A 14,811-nucleotide genomic window follows, 5' to 3' on the forward strand; every position below is an offset into this window, starting at 1 on the left:
AGCCCGCATCTGACGGGGGTTCAGAAGCCCTGTCAAATGCCGGCTCTGTCGGGTGAGGCGGTGGCACACACCTCTCTTGGCTCGGGGAAGGCAGGCAGGCAAGAGAACAAGCGCCTGCCTGCCTTCCCCAAGCCAAGAGAGCAAGTACCGCTGCCACCGCCAGGCCCCCGTTTCCCATAGGAACGCATTAATTGACTTTTAATGCGCTCCTATGGGAAACGGTGCCTCGCTACATGAAATTTTCGTAGGACGAATTGAGTCCTGGAACGAATTAATTTCGTCAAGCGAGGCACCACTGTAACTGGCACTCAGAGGCATACTTCCTCTGATTGTGGCGGTACTGCCAGCAACTGTACATTCTTCTCCAGTAGTGGATGGCATACCTGCCAAGTCTCCCTCTGAAAAATCTGGGAACAGCAGTGGCACGGCACCAGAAGTTGCGTAGAAGCTGACCATGTGTGGGCACCGGAAATAGGGCAGAGCAACACCAGAAGTCACTTCTACGCATGCCCGGCTGCCATCTTGGTGATGGCTGCATGGCGGCGGTCATCTTGGTGACGGCTGCCGCTATGCGGCCACCACCAAGATGGTGCCCACACATGGTCAGAGCAGCACCCAAAATGGAGGCTCCCTGGCAGGTAGGAAATCTGGGGGATTTCCGGGATTTTTCTCCGTTCGGGAGAACTGCGGGAAACGGATTAAAATCCGGGGGGTTCCCGCGAAAAATGGGATACTTGGCAGCTAAGGTGGATGGCATGGTGGGGGCAGTGGCGCTCACTTGACCTACAGTTGGTTGCATTGTTGCTCACAGGGACGTAGAGGGTGAGGTGATGCCAAGGCTGCTGTGGTGGAAACACACTGTCTGGAATGCCCAGTAAGCTCTGCCGGTGCATTTGCACTGCACCCACATTGCCATGGCCTCGCGTCTCTAGTTCCTTGGTAAGCAGCAGCAATGCAACTGACCTGATTTCAGGTGAGCACTGCTCCCCCACCATGACATCCACTATTGCTCTCCCCTATACATAGTTTATTTATTTATAGGTAGAAATGTATATGTCTGTCTAAATAGTGTTGTGAGTTTTTTTTGGGGGGGGGGCTTAGGCTATATGCGTGAGCCCCTTCTAATTCCTAGCTCCAGCAAGGGTTAAAATCTAATGGAGGATTCAATTGTTGGAATAACCAGGCCGGCTTCATGGTGAGTTAATGGCTCCCTAAGTGTGGTTTATTAGCGTAACAAAGGAAGCGATTTTGTGCCAGAAGGCGAATGGCTGTTGGTGAGAAGAGCAAGGGTCAAGAGGTGAGAGAGGGAGAACTGGGCTAGAAGCAGGCTGCAGGCAGCAGCCTGAAAGGGAGAGACATGCTTGATTTCTGCTTGAATCCAACACTGTGGCTGTGGGAGAAGCAAGACCTTATTGTGTTGTTAATGCTGTGAACCTCTCCATCATAGGCTTAGGTTGTATGTATGTGTAAATAAACTGTACAGTGGTACCTTGGTTTTCAAACGTAATACGTTCCAGAAGACGGTTTGAGTTCTGAAACGTTCGAAAACCAAAAACTCAATAGCTGACAGCTAGGCCTCAGGATCTTGCACTCAATGGAAGCTGCGTGGCATGTTCGACTTCCGAGGCATTTATTTCCAGGTTTACGGCGTTTGAAAACTGAAATGTTCATCAACTGAGATGTTCGAAAACTGAGGTACCATTGTATATCCTAAAAACACCACAGTCTCCGCTGTCCCTCATTCCAAGGAAACCAAACTCTGGGTAAGCATTTGGCAACCCTGGAATCTTGGACCACTAGGAAGTTAGGGTGGCATGCAGATAAATGTGTGTGTGTGTGATTTTAATAAAACATAACAAAATGTAATAACAAACCCCCAAAACAAAAGTGAAAGGGTTATCTGAACATACAGTATCAGGACAAATTTCCGTGCCAAAGTAAAGTATAACAGGCCAATATTACCAGATTCCAAATAACACAAATGGATTTTCATTATCCTCTACCTTATTGTTCCAGGACATTATAAAGAGACTTCTTTCCTCCATAAGGACTTTATCTTGCTGCCTTCCCTCTCTGGTTCTAACCACATGTGTGAGCTTAACCATGCTTAACTATGCATGCTATGCCCCAGATTTTAGTTTTCCATTCTCTCATGGATGGTCTTCTCAAGTAGATAAGTTTATATAATTGCCTTTTGGGTCCCAAGGCAGTTTGTAACAATAAAAGTATAATCTTGACACAATAAAAATGGAGAACAGTAAATCCACTATAAAAACAAACACACAAAGAGACACATTAAAAATGAACAGTGAGCTAAGTTAACATCCAGTTCAAGGCCATTAAAAACCTGCAAAATAAAAATATATTTACTGCCTGCTTAAAGACTATCAATGAAGAAGCCGTTTGAACTTCTCTTAGGCTGTAATTCTAACACCACTCATTTGGATTAAGTCCCATTAAATTCAGTAGGATTTATTTCTGAGTATACCTCATAATCCTTGCACCATAAGCATCTGCTGACTTAAAAAACTTACAACATATCCCCTATTCATTTCTACTCCATGGTAAATCGAGTTCAGTGGGTCTTACTTTCAGATAAGTGAGCGTAGGTTTGCGTCCTTAGAGGTGTCCCATTCCCTCACCAAATACAAATTGTGCATTTTCCAGGTCTGTTAGCACCCGCTCTCAGACAAGAATTGGGCATCAGCTCTGCACAGAGGCTGAATAATATGGAGAAGCAGGATGAGTTAGGGGCCTTCCCCGCACCCTGAGTCAAAGCACATTACCAATACTCCCAAGTCAGATCAGGATGTGTGGGATTTGTAAGAAGTGAGGCTGCCCAAAATGCTGTTGACAGAGCACTGAGAAGTTCCAGATTGGTGACAGTCGTTAAAGCAGAGCAGCAGATGATTTTTAAATTTAAGTTAAATGCTTTTAAAATCCTACATTACTCTACTTTAGCAAAAAAAAAAGCATTGTTGACAGCCTTGTTGTTGTTGTTGTTGTTGTTTATTTTTATTACCCAACCTTCATCCTAAGGCCCTGGGGTGGGTTACAACATTAAAAACAATATCAGAAACAAGCATATATTGTAAGTCCTATCATGGAGGTCTGTGGTTAGATAACCCAAACAACCTGCAGGAAGGTTTTAAAAATGTACAAGCAAGAATATGCACCACTTTGCCATAGCTGCCAAGTTCTCCCTTTTTTAAAGGGAAATTCCCTCATGCTGAATAGGCTTCCTCGCGGGAAAAGGGAAAACTTGGCAGCTATGCACTTTGCCTCCTCATAACTATTTTAATGTAAGAAAGAACAAGGGCAAGGCATTGTCATACTACTAATTATGGATAAAATTTCTCTTTAAAAAGCTGTGCCTGTTTGCCTGAACTTTAGCAGGCTTAATCCATTCTCAGGAGAACCATGTATACCCCAGAGGACAGGATCACACTTCAAAATGACCTTAACAGATTAGACAACTGGGCCAAAGCAAACAAGATGAATTTTAACAAGGAGAAATGTAAGGTACTACACTTGGGCAAAAAAAAAAAGGCACAAATACAGGATGGGAGACACCTGGCTTGAGAGCAGTACATATGAAAAGGATCTAGGAGTCTTGGTAGACCACAAACTTGACATGAGTCAGCAGTGTGATGCAGCAGCTAAAAAAGCCAATGCAATTCTGGGCTGCATCAATAGGAGTATAGCATCTAGATCAAGGGAAGTAATAGTACCACTGTATTCTGCTCTGGTCAGACCTCACCTGGAGTACTGTGTCCAGTTCTGGGCACCACAGTTCAAGAAGGATACTGACAAGCTGGAACGTGTCCAGAAGAGGGCAACCAAAATGGTCAAAGGCCTGGAAACGATGCCTTATGAGGAACGGCTTAAGGAGCTGGGTATGTTTAGCCTGGAGAAGAGAAGGTTAAGGGGTGATATGATAGCCATGTTCAAATATATAAAAGGATGTCATATAGAGGAGGGAGAAATGTTCTTTTCTGCTGCTCCAGAGAAGTGGACACGGAGCAATGGATTCAAACTACAAGAAAGAAGATTCCACCTAAACATTAGGAAGAACTTCCTGACAGTAAGAGCTGTTTGGCAGTGGAATTTTCTACCAAGGAGTGTGGTGGAGTCTCCTTCTTTGGAGGTCTTTAAGCAGAGGCTTGACAGGCATATGTCAAGAATGCTTTGATGGTGTTTGATGGTTGGACTGGATGGCCCTTGTGGTCTCTTCCAACTCTATGATTCTATGTGCTTGTAAATGTGTTCCACTTTGGCCAACAGCAGGGGGCATTTCAGCCTTTTAAAAACTCCCAATTACAGAGATTGGGGAACAGAGGGCTTCGTTTTATACAGAGGGGCTAGGATAGGAACCCAAAGCACAGAAGTGGAGAGAGCTCAAAATGACACAAAAAAATAGATGATGATGATGATGATGATGATGATGATGATGATGATGATGATGATTTTTAAAACCACATAATTACATGCGCAAGGCAAACCCGGGAGCTTGCACACACAACTTTAGTTTCACAGCCTCTTCCCAGCCTGCAGGTAGGGGCAAGCTGATCATTTAAATGGCTGATGTAACCAGCTGCCTGACTTGCCCATCAATTAACATTTACTTTTAACAGGCAAGCAATGGCAAAGCTAACAGAAATTTTGTTCTTTGTTGCCATCCGTCTGTCTTGAGAGACAATGGATTTTCCTAACAGAATGGCATAGTCATAATATCAATGTTTATATTTCTCAGCACTCTTAAAATACATTCAGGTGTGGTGTGGTCTCTTGATCGTGCTTCCCATACATTTTCAGGAATCCTAAAAGTGTCTCGGTTTGAGCCTAGGGTACACAGATGCAAAATAAGACAGGTCTCCTCTCCTGCACCTTTAATAGTTGTGTAGAAGAGGGAATTTCAGCAAGCTTCACTGAAATCCCCTCTTCTCTCTAGCATCTGATCACTGTACTTGACTCAAATACTTGATCACAGACTTGGACAGCTTTAAAAGGAGATTAGATAAATTTGCAGAAAACAAGCTTGTTTGTTTATTGTTTATTGCTGTTTCAACCATCATGGTCATATCAACCACTGAAAAAGGGATTATACATCCTATACATACATAGATACAGCATAATTAAAGCATAAAATCAACATTACATTACTGTACATCAAAATCACATTAAAGCATAATATCAACCAACACACACAAATAATATCAACCAACACACCCAAATATAAAAACCTATTTGTACAGTGGTACCTCTGGATGTGAACAGGATCTGTTCTGGAGCCCTGTTCACATCCAGAGCAGTACAGAACCTGAAGCGCTGAATCTGTGCATGCTTGTCGCACGATTTGGTGCTTCTGCACATGCACATGACGTCATTCGGTGCGTCTGCGCATGCCCAAATCACTGAACCCGGAAGTACTGGCACTTCTGGGTTTGGCAAGTTCATAACTCGTGATCTACACAACCTGCAGCAAACGTAACTAGAGGTATGACTGTATTTGTGCTTCATTCGCAATTAAATCTTTATAGTCCACTATGTTATCCTCAATGAACATTCTCCTGAAATTTTGGGGAGCAACAGCAAATCTCACAAATTTGTCACAAATTTGTCAAAACCAGACAACAAATGTGTGATTTTCACTTGGTCATCTGCATCAGGTATCTTACATAACAAATCAAGAATAAACTTAGCTCTCGGTTCAGAATACAGAAAGCAAATATATACAGAGAACAGGGCTGTCTCTAGGTAGAGTCCCGGTGGCGCGGTGCGTCAGGGCGCTGGGCTGGTAGGTGGGGCGCTGCGCGGCGAACCCGCGCGGAAACCATGCTGCCCCCTGAGAGGGCGGGGGCGCCGGAGCAATCTCCGCCCCTCAGCGCCAGGGCGCCCGACCTGCTCGAGACTGCCCTGGCAGAGAATAATATACCGTCCACGTTTTTCAAGCCCCATATGTGCTCCTGGCCAAGTCATGTGACCTGTGACTTACTCTTGCCTTGAAAAAGTGCTTTTTGTGTGCTGGGTGTGTGTGTGTAATCTTGTGTGACACCCAAAAATGTGCCCTCCTAAAGTGGTTTTTTTTTGGGGGGGTGAGAGTGCAGCGTGAGAACATGTGAGATTGCAGCACCCCAAATGGCCGCCGCAATGTCGTGTGAAAAAATGGGGTGTCACTTTTTCCGGTGCATTTGGATGCTATGGAATAAGGCAATAAATTACTATCAGCCATAATGGTTACCGTGTTTCTCATATTATAAGACATGTCTTATATTTATTTTTTCCTCAAAAACACACACTATGGCTTATTTTCAAGGGATGTCTTATTTTTTTCCTCCTCCTCCTGCTGCGGCCGGCATTGCTGCTGTGCCTATCACTATGTCTTATTTTCGGGGTATGGCTTATATTCCTTGAATGCTTAAAAATCCTGCTATGGCTTATTTTATGGGTATGTCTTAAAATATGAGAAACAGGGTATATTACCCCAGTATCGAAGAGGGTGTGCCTCTGAATCCCAATTGTTGAGGAGCACAAGTCTGGGAGTGTGCTGTTGCACTCATGTTCCACTTGTGGGCTTTCCAGGAGCATCTGGTTGGCCACTGTGGGAGCAGGATGCTGGATTAGATGGGCCTTTTGGTCTACAGGTCTTCCTGAGTCATTGCTACCTGGCACATTTGACAATTCTTAACAGAAGCGTAGGTCGCTTTGGCAACTGCTAGAAGTACAGCAGATGCCTCTTTGCCCATTACTGCTGCCTCATCACAAGAAAAGCTGTCTTTCTAGCTGTCTTTCCTCTGTTAAAGCACAGGCGCTTCTGTCAAGAATGGAAGTGCAGAGCTGAGATAGAGATGGCTCCATCTGGGAAATCCGGAGCTATTTTTTCCCCTCCTGCCCAAGCTAGCCTTGCTAACTTCCTTTCCTGGCAGTGCTTCTGTGCCTTCAGCAACATCAGCAGGGCCTGCTAATAGTACCTCACTACCCTTCACAGCCCTTACATGCCTCCAGCCCTGGGAGCATGTTGGAAACCGGTGGACGAATTTAAGAAGGGTGCAGCTCTCGGCCTGCTTATCACATGAGGGAGGGAGTACACCTTAGTTACTCATGTCCTTTGGTGCACTGACCTGGTAAACAGAAAACCATGGTTCTCCCGAGAGAACAAGCCTCAGTAAGCTGTTCCCTGTATTTTGCATGAATGAGAAAGCGAAACATTCAAACAGTTCTCTGTTATGCCCAAATTTGAGGAATTAGGGGTTTGTTTCAAATATACTTTGATAACAAAACAGAAGCTGAACTGAAAGTTTGATCCCATCTTGTTCTCAGTAATTCTAGTTTAAACAGGCTACAGTCTCCAAAGTTCACACATCACATGAAACTATGGTTAGGTTAAAATTGAAAGCAGAAGCTTCTGATCTGCTTGCAGGCAGAAAAGAAGATGAAAAGGGAGGGAAGTACTTGACCCCAAATCTTGTAGCAAGCTCATTCTTGTAACAGGAAATGTGGCTTCTAATCTGCAACCCTAAATATGTATTCACAGAAGTGATCCCTGCTGAATTCAGTGTGTCTTACTTCCAGCTATGTGGGGTTAGTATTGTAGCCTGAATGAATATGTTCTTTGGAAAATTCAACGAATTAGAAAAAGCAATATTTTATTTTGTGGGGTGTGTGTATGAAGTGGACACTTTTGAGGTTTTCTAGTGCTAGTGTTCTTAAGAAGACCAAAAGTAAACAGCTGCATTGTGCTTAATAGAATTATTCAACAGAGGTTTCTAAGAAACACTCGGCTTTTTCATGTTGACTACGAAACAGAAAGTCTAGATGGATAACATATTTAGAGCTCCCATTAAAAATGTTTTGGTTACTAATGAATTGGACTATCCTAACATTGAAAAAGAAAACCCTGGATTCCCAGCCCCCCCACCCCAAGCCAGTTCTTGGATTCTGAGCTCCCTGATTTATATGTCGTGTTCAAGTAAAATGACAGGCCCTATTTTTACTGAACACTGCATCATCATTGCATAGTTTACCATTTTCTTCTTTCAGTGATCCTGTGATATATAAACAGAGAAAACACAAATCCATGAAGAGAACCTATTCATCCTAAGCAAAAGCATTTCCGTCTCATTTCAGTTAGCATAAATTGCTGCAAATTACATGAATAAAGTTCAAGTTAAGTTTGTTATAGACCTTGGGGATGCAGTCTGGAAGCACTTCTGTTCTGAGCCCATGAAGCTGAATCTGGAACTTAAGTGTGCTTAATTGTTTATTGCATAGTCTGCAGGGCTTGTTTCAAATTATTTAGGCCATGGGGCATTTAATTGAGCAGGGGGTGTCTCCAGGGGTTGTTGTCTCTTTCCAGGCTTAGCCTTGTAAAGACACATGGAACCATCTGAACACCAAGAACCAGATGAACTGGGGATTGTTGGGGATTGTATTGTTATACTGTATTGTTACTGACAACTGGAGTAGTCAGGTAAGCAGCACACAGTCAGCACCAGAGCAGCTTTCTAAGTCTGCTCTTGGAAAACAGAAACCACACTAGAGGTTTTTGTTACAGGGAAAATCAGATAAGAAAACGTGACATGACATTTCACACACACACACACACACACACACACACACACACACACACACACACACACACTGAGATGCAGTCTTCATGAAATGAGGTTGCCAGGGTGATTTGATACATGAAAGGAAGACTAGGTGAAGTTTTCTATGAATTTTGTTTTCTTTAAGGCTAGCCCAGTCCATAGCCACTACTGATGGGAATTATTTACAAATACACTACTAAATTAAGACAATTCAAGATCAGCATGATCACCTGCTAGTGTTTCAAAGGAAGAGCACAGCCTAGGAGCAAAAGCAACAGAAACAAAGACAATCCCACCTGGGACATATGGTACCTCCAGACTGCCACTATTTTGTAGGAGGGATTTAAATGCACACTGGTAATTTCAGTTTGTGCAATTAAAAATGGATTAAAGCACTGTGTCACCCTTGCACAACCCACTTTTTTAAAAAAAAGATGACTGGTTAGGAAAGTGAAGGGGAAACACAGTGAAAATGTGTGAAGACTAAAGGGAAGACATATTACATACTAGCAAATCAAGGTTGCTCAATCAAAGCTAATTTGGAGCTACTGCACAACAACCCCTCTTGCTTAAAACATCAGGTTGTTTGCAATAAGGAAAGTGACAGGAAAATGCACTGGAATGTGTGGAGTAATATTTGCTTGATGCAACATCATTTAACCACCCTGTAAACAAATCAGGATGAATGCTCAATAAGCAGGTTGTCTGGAAGTGACTGTATTCACACCAGAATTTTACTTATCTCTTAATCTTTGCTTCAACCCAGAGACTTCACCTTTTAAATATTTCACCAGTTGAAAGATGGTGTGTGTTTACCCAATCAAAAGGGATAATCCAAGGTGACTAGGATCCAAAGAGCTTCTTAGGTGCACCCAATAACTTCCATGCACCCAGGGGGATATTGGACTCCCCCCCACCCACTGGATAGTTTAATCCATGCCATAACAGTTTCATGTGTGTGCTGGTGAGTATGTGTCAATTTGGAAAAACCTAAGTCCAGAGCCCCCTTGAGTTCACAAAATTGGTCCATTATTCTTGAGATTCTGGCTGAGGAGAAGAGGGTTCTCACTATGTGCACAAACTATTCTGCAAAGGAGGATGCAGAGCATTCCAGCCCCTCACAAAGAAGAGGATGGATTAATGTGTCACAGACATTCCTTAAAACTGTAATAGTGCCAGAGCATGAATTTGGAAACAATAGCCTAGCTATAGAGAAAATCCAAATTAACCAGTTTAACCGGTTGGCCTTCTGCCATAGCACATCCACTGAGTGGCACAGATGGACTAAACTGGATTGATCATTGCCCAATTGTTCCTCGCTTCTTTGTGAACGGAAATATGAAAAGGGGGGAGGGCTACATGTACCCAGAACTGTGAGGGGAAGAAAGGCTTGCCAGCTCCAATTCTTTTTCCAGCCAGCTCCAGATGGTTTCTTTCTAGACATGCTTTGTTAATGAGGCAACTTCAACTGCTTATCTATGGGAATGCTGTTGATTGTTTTGCTCATACCACCTTCCAGAGATGATACCACAACCACATGAAAGGCTGGCTGAAATGAAAAAAGTGGTCTCCCAAGTGCTGCAGCAGAGATTTTATTGAATTTTCATTGCATCTCTTGTTGCTTGACTTCCTAGCTTGTTACTTGTGCTGGGAAATACCAGTTTCTGGGAATCAAAAAGCAGGAGAGTGCTATAACACTCAGGTCTTGCTTGTGGGAGCAGTAGGTGGTGGGGTGGGGTGGAGACGCATACCTGACCCCCCAGCAGGTAAGTCACTGCTGCTTACCAGGACAGAGAGTTGAAGGAGCAGAGAGGGTGGTGCGGTGCAAATGCAGTAGGCGTGCCAGATTGGCTCTGCTGGTGTGCTTGCACTGTGCTAACCATGCTGCTGCCTAATGCATCCCAGTAAACAACTGCAGCCCATCTGCTAGGAGGTCAGGTAAGCACCTCCTCCCTGCTGTGTCATCCACTGCTAGTTTGTAGACTTGAAAAAACAAGAAGACTAGAGCCCATTGTTCCACCTTTTACAATCAATCAGTCAATCCCCGCCCCCATGTGTTTAGCTGAAATCCCATTTCTGGTAATGAACCATTGGCAGCTTAGGCCTGACTCTGCAAGGTCCACCCCAGCACTTAGTGGATCAGGGCCTTTGGATGTCGCTGAGGGACACAGGGCCCATTGGCAGTGTAGGCCTGGATCTGCAAGGCACGGGGTGACATAGAAAATGGAGGTGATGCACACAGGATATTTTGTTCTAGAATAAATGAATTTGCATTGGTTTTTTTCCATGTAGTCCACTCACCATCTAGATCCTTTGCATATTTTTTTTGCCCAGAAAAGCACTTCTTGAGAAACTGGTTTCATTCCAAATATAAAAGCTCATTGCAGATTTGTTCTGCACTAGCACTCCATTTGAAAACAGATGAAAACAGATGCGTGTGATCCCAGCAATGCAGTATGCGCACACCTGCCCGATGACTCTGTGAGTGTGCATATACCAAGATTGAAATTCCCACATCCTCTTTCATTCATCTGGGCCCTGTGCAGGGAGGAAAAGGTGAGGATAACCAAATCAAGGGGAGGCTTTTCAGATGTGTATCCAATAACCACACTAATCCTTCTGGATGATAGGATCTAGAATCAATCTAGGCTGAAATTGGCATGTTGAGTACAAGCACGAATGATTCTGGATTGAGGAAAAACTCCATTTTTGCTTTACAAATAGGCTAGTGTGTACTCAGCCTAATATACAATGGAGAAGACTTGGATAAAGCCCTTTCCCCTGACAGGTTACCTTTCTACAAACAACGATTTATTTATTTTTGTACTGAGGGTGGATAATTTCCAATTATTTAAACCCTCCCTCCAGTTCTGTTGTAATAATACAGTTCTAGGAGGAAAGTCTTGACAGGCATATGTCAAGAATGCTTTGATGGTGTTTCCTGCTTGGCAGGGGGTTGGACTGGATGGCCCTTGTGGTCTCTTCCAACTCTATGATTCTATGATTCTAAGTCCAGTATGTGGTTTCCCCCACCATGCACTGCTTCACTAGTAATGCATGGAAAGCCAGCTTGAAGATACGACTCAGAAATGTACGCTGGAAAGCCAAGAGGGTGGAACATACGGTGACAGTAGGTGTGTGCTAACCACAGTGGGGGCGCTGTTCTCCGTGCAACTAACATCATGTTTCCTTGATGTGGAGACTTCCCCCACTTGGTGAACTTTTGCAGGGTAAGTGTCTCAGGAACAGGGGGGGGGGGGGAAGCCCACCGATAGGAAAGCATTTCCTCCTCCTCCTCCTCCTCTCTCTGCATTGCTCCGTCTTGACACCAGTTTGGTTACACCCAAGTGAGAAAGAGTGACTTAGTTTTGACATAACACATATGTAATTGGACAAGCAGGATGTGGGTTATCAATGCCCAGTGCGTAGTAGCAAGTCTAGGGACAGACAGGCTACATCACCAGTGGTGTGGTTAGAATGTGCAGCAGCTCAGTTGTAAAACACTGCCGGGGGGGGGGGGGCAGCAGGCTGCAAAGCTCAGATGATCTTGTAAAGTGTTTGGCTGGTTAGCAACACTAACCTGCTCCGTCAAGTATTGCGATGGCCTCAGGCAAATGTTTTCCTGCCCTTGAGAGGTATGTGCTTGACCTTACATTCCTCTCAGTACTGGCAAATGCGAAAACCTGTATTCCACCTTTACAAATGCACCTGGGGATGAAACAAATATGTAGATTTGGGGAATACAAAGGACAATGGAGGCACCAGAGAGAGGAAAGGGCCCTTGGGCCTTTGCCAGGTGAAACAAAGAGAGCCACACTGCTGAACTGTGGCAAGGAAAGGGAACGAATCCCAAATACGGTATGATTGAAAAATTACTGAGCTGTTTCAAAGCTAAAACACTCAACCTGGAAAATGCAAGTAACAAAGGAAATAGAAAGTAACAAAGAAAATAAGCTGAGGGATAGGGCAGGAAAGCTTATGCCCACACAAATATACAGTACAACCATATACATCCACATTCATACCTGAATCCATCTCCACTCCTATTTATTTATAAGTTCCTTTCCTCATTTATAATAATGGGCCTAGTATTAATTTAGAATTTTAAAAATGCATTGTTGTTGTTTAGTCATTTAGTCGTGTCTGACTCTTTGTGACCCCATGGACCAGAGCACGCCAGGCACTCCTGTCTTCCACTGCCTCCCGCAGTTTGGTCAGACTCATGTTGGTAGCTTCGAGAACCATCTCGTCCTCTGTCGTCCCCTTCTCCTTGTGCCCTCCATCTTTCCCAACATCAGGGTCTTTTCCAGGGAGTCTTCTCGTCTCATGATGTGGCCAAAGTATTGGAGCTTCAGCTTGAGGATCTGTCCTTCCAGTGAGCACTCAGGGCTGATTTCCTGAAGAATGGATAGGTTTGATCTTCTTGCAGTCCATGGGACTCTCAAGAGTCTCCTCCAGCACCATAATTCAAAAGCATCAATTCTTCGGCGATCAGCCTTCTGTATGGTCCAGCTCTCACTTCCATACATCACTACTGGGAATATATAGCAATTACACTAATATAATATAAACTACATGTTAGTATATAGATGTTATGCTAACTTATCTCCCTATATTATATTTGCACTAATCAGCCATCACACTATTTTCATTGGCTGTTTCCCAAGATTCTAAAGGGCTGAAGGAGGAGGAAGGGGGAAGGAAGGAAAAGGAGGCTGCTCGTGTCTGTAGTAAATGACTTGGGCAAGTGTTATGGGAAGGCCTTGGTGGAGAAAGGAGGTTCTTTCTATGAGTGACAGCTTTAATCCACTATTGATAAGATAGAGAAAGGAGGACCTGGGGAAGGAGCAGGTGGAACTGGGTGGGGATGAAGGTGGCATTTGGAGAAATGAGCAAGAATATGCGAAACAGGGAGAAAGGGTGTGTGTGTGTGTGTGTGTGTGTGTGTGTGTGTGTAAAAACAGCTCAATGGGGAAGAAAACTGGAGAGGAGAGGAATTAGGGAGGGGCAGATGGAAATAGTTGAGGTTAAGGTGGGCATTTGCAATGCTGTGGAGGAGAAAGAGAGGGTACTGAGAGAAATGAGGAGGAATAGTTCAGTGTCCTCCCTCCCCCACCGCACTATACTCAAACTTTTCCTGCAATTCATCAGCTGCCTTATATGAGAAAGATAAAGGATGCAGAACCCTCAAATACTCCATTGTAATATCATGTAATGTATTTCATGCCTGGTTCCATGTGTTGCCTTCAGCATGAAGTTCCAAATTCTGGCACTGTGCATGGCAGCCATTTTGTTCTAGCACCCATGACACTTTTGTCAATATATGAGCACCAGCACCTCATTTTAAAAAACACAAAAAAACCCAGCATTGTAAACAACACCCATCCACTGAGCTGAACTTTCTCTAACTGAACAAGCCTACTGACATCCTTGCTCTTAAGAGTCTATGCATCTGAAAGATGCATAGGGCGAGTGTGCAAAGGGTGCTGCAGGAAAGAGGAGGAAGCATGGGGATGGGGGCAGAGTCTGTGCAAGGGAAAGTTGAAAGAAAAGGCTGCAGAATAGGAGGGGATGGTGGCTTCATACTTGGGCGGAGGGTGAGAATGGTGCTCAGTAGTTGCAAGGTGTGGGAGGAGGAAGATACAGAAGTTTACCCGGGGTGTGGGGTGTGTGGAAGAGGAGGCGGCACAAAAGGAGGAGGAGGGGAGGCATGGACATGGGGGAGAGGAAAATGGTTGCAAAGTGGGGCTGCAGAACCGAAGTGGCTTCAAAAATAGGGTTGGGAATGTGAAAAGGGGGTTTAGTAGCATGAAGGGAAATCTCTATGCAACATACAATTTGGCTGCTGCCCTTTTATATCTAGTTTGGCCCTTAGGAAGGATATCACAGAGCTGGAAAGGTATAGAAATGGGAAACTTCTGCATCTAACGAAGTAGGCTTTGGCCTTGCAAAATCTGTTGGTCTTTAAGGTGCCACAAGATTCTTTGTTCATATTCCTGCACTCTTTGATGCTCAGAGGAGTTCAGAAAATGTGTTCAGTATTCTGAATTCACACATAATTATGCTCTTAACATCAGTTCAGTCATCACCCGCACTGAATTTGTTTTGTAGGTCAGGCTGAAAGAAAGAGGTAAAGCAGTGTAAAATATATGCAGAGATTAAATGGCTTTTGGAAAATGTTTCCATGGGCAGCTGTGGACAATAAAGGGGCTAAACATCG

Source organism: Zootoca vivipara, chromosome 4, assembly GCF_963506605.1.
Source record: "Zootoca vivipara chromosome 4, rZooViv1.1, whole genome shotgun sequence".
In the NCBI taxonomy this organism is placed as follows: domain Eukaryota; kingdom Metazoa; phylum Chordata; class Lepidosauria; order Squamata; family Lacertidae; genus Zootoca; species Zootoca vivipara.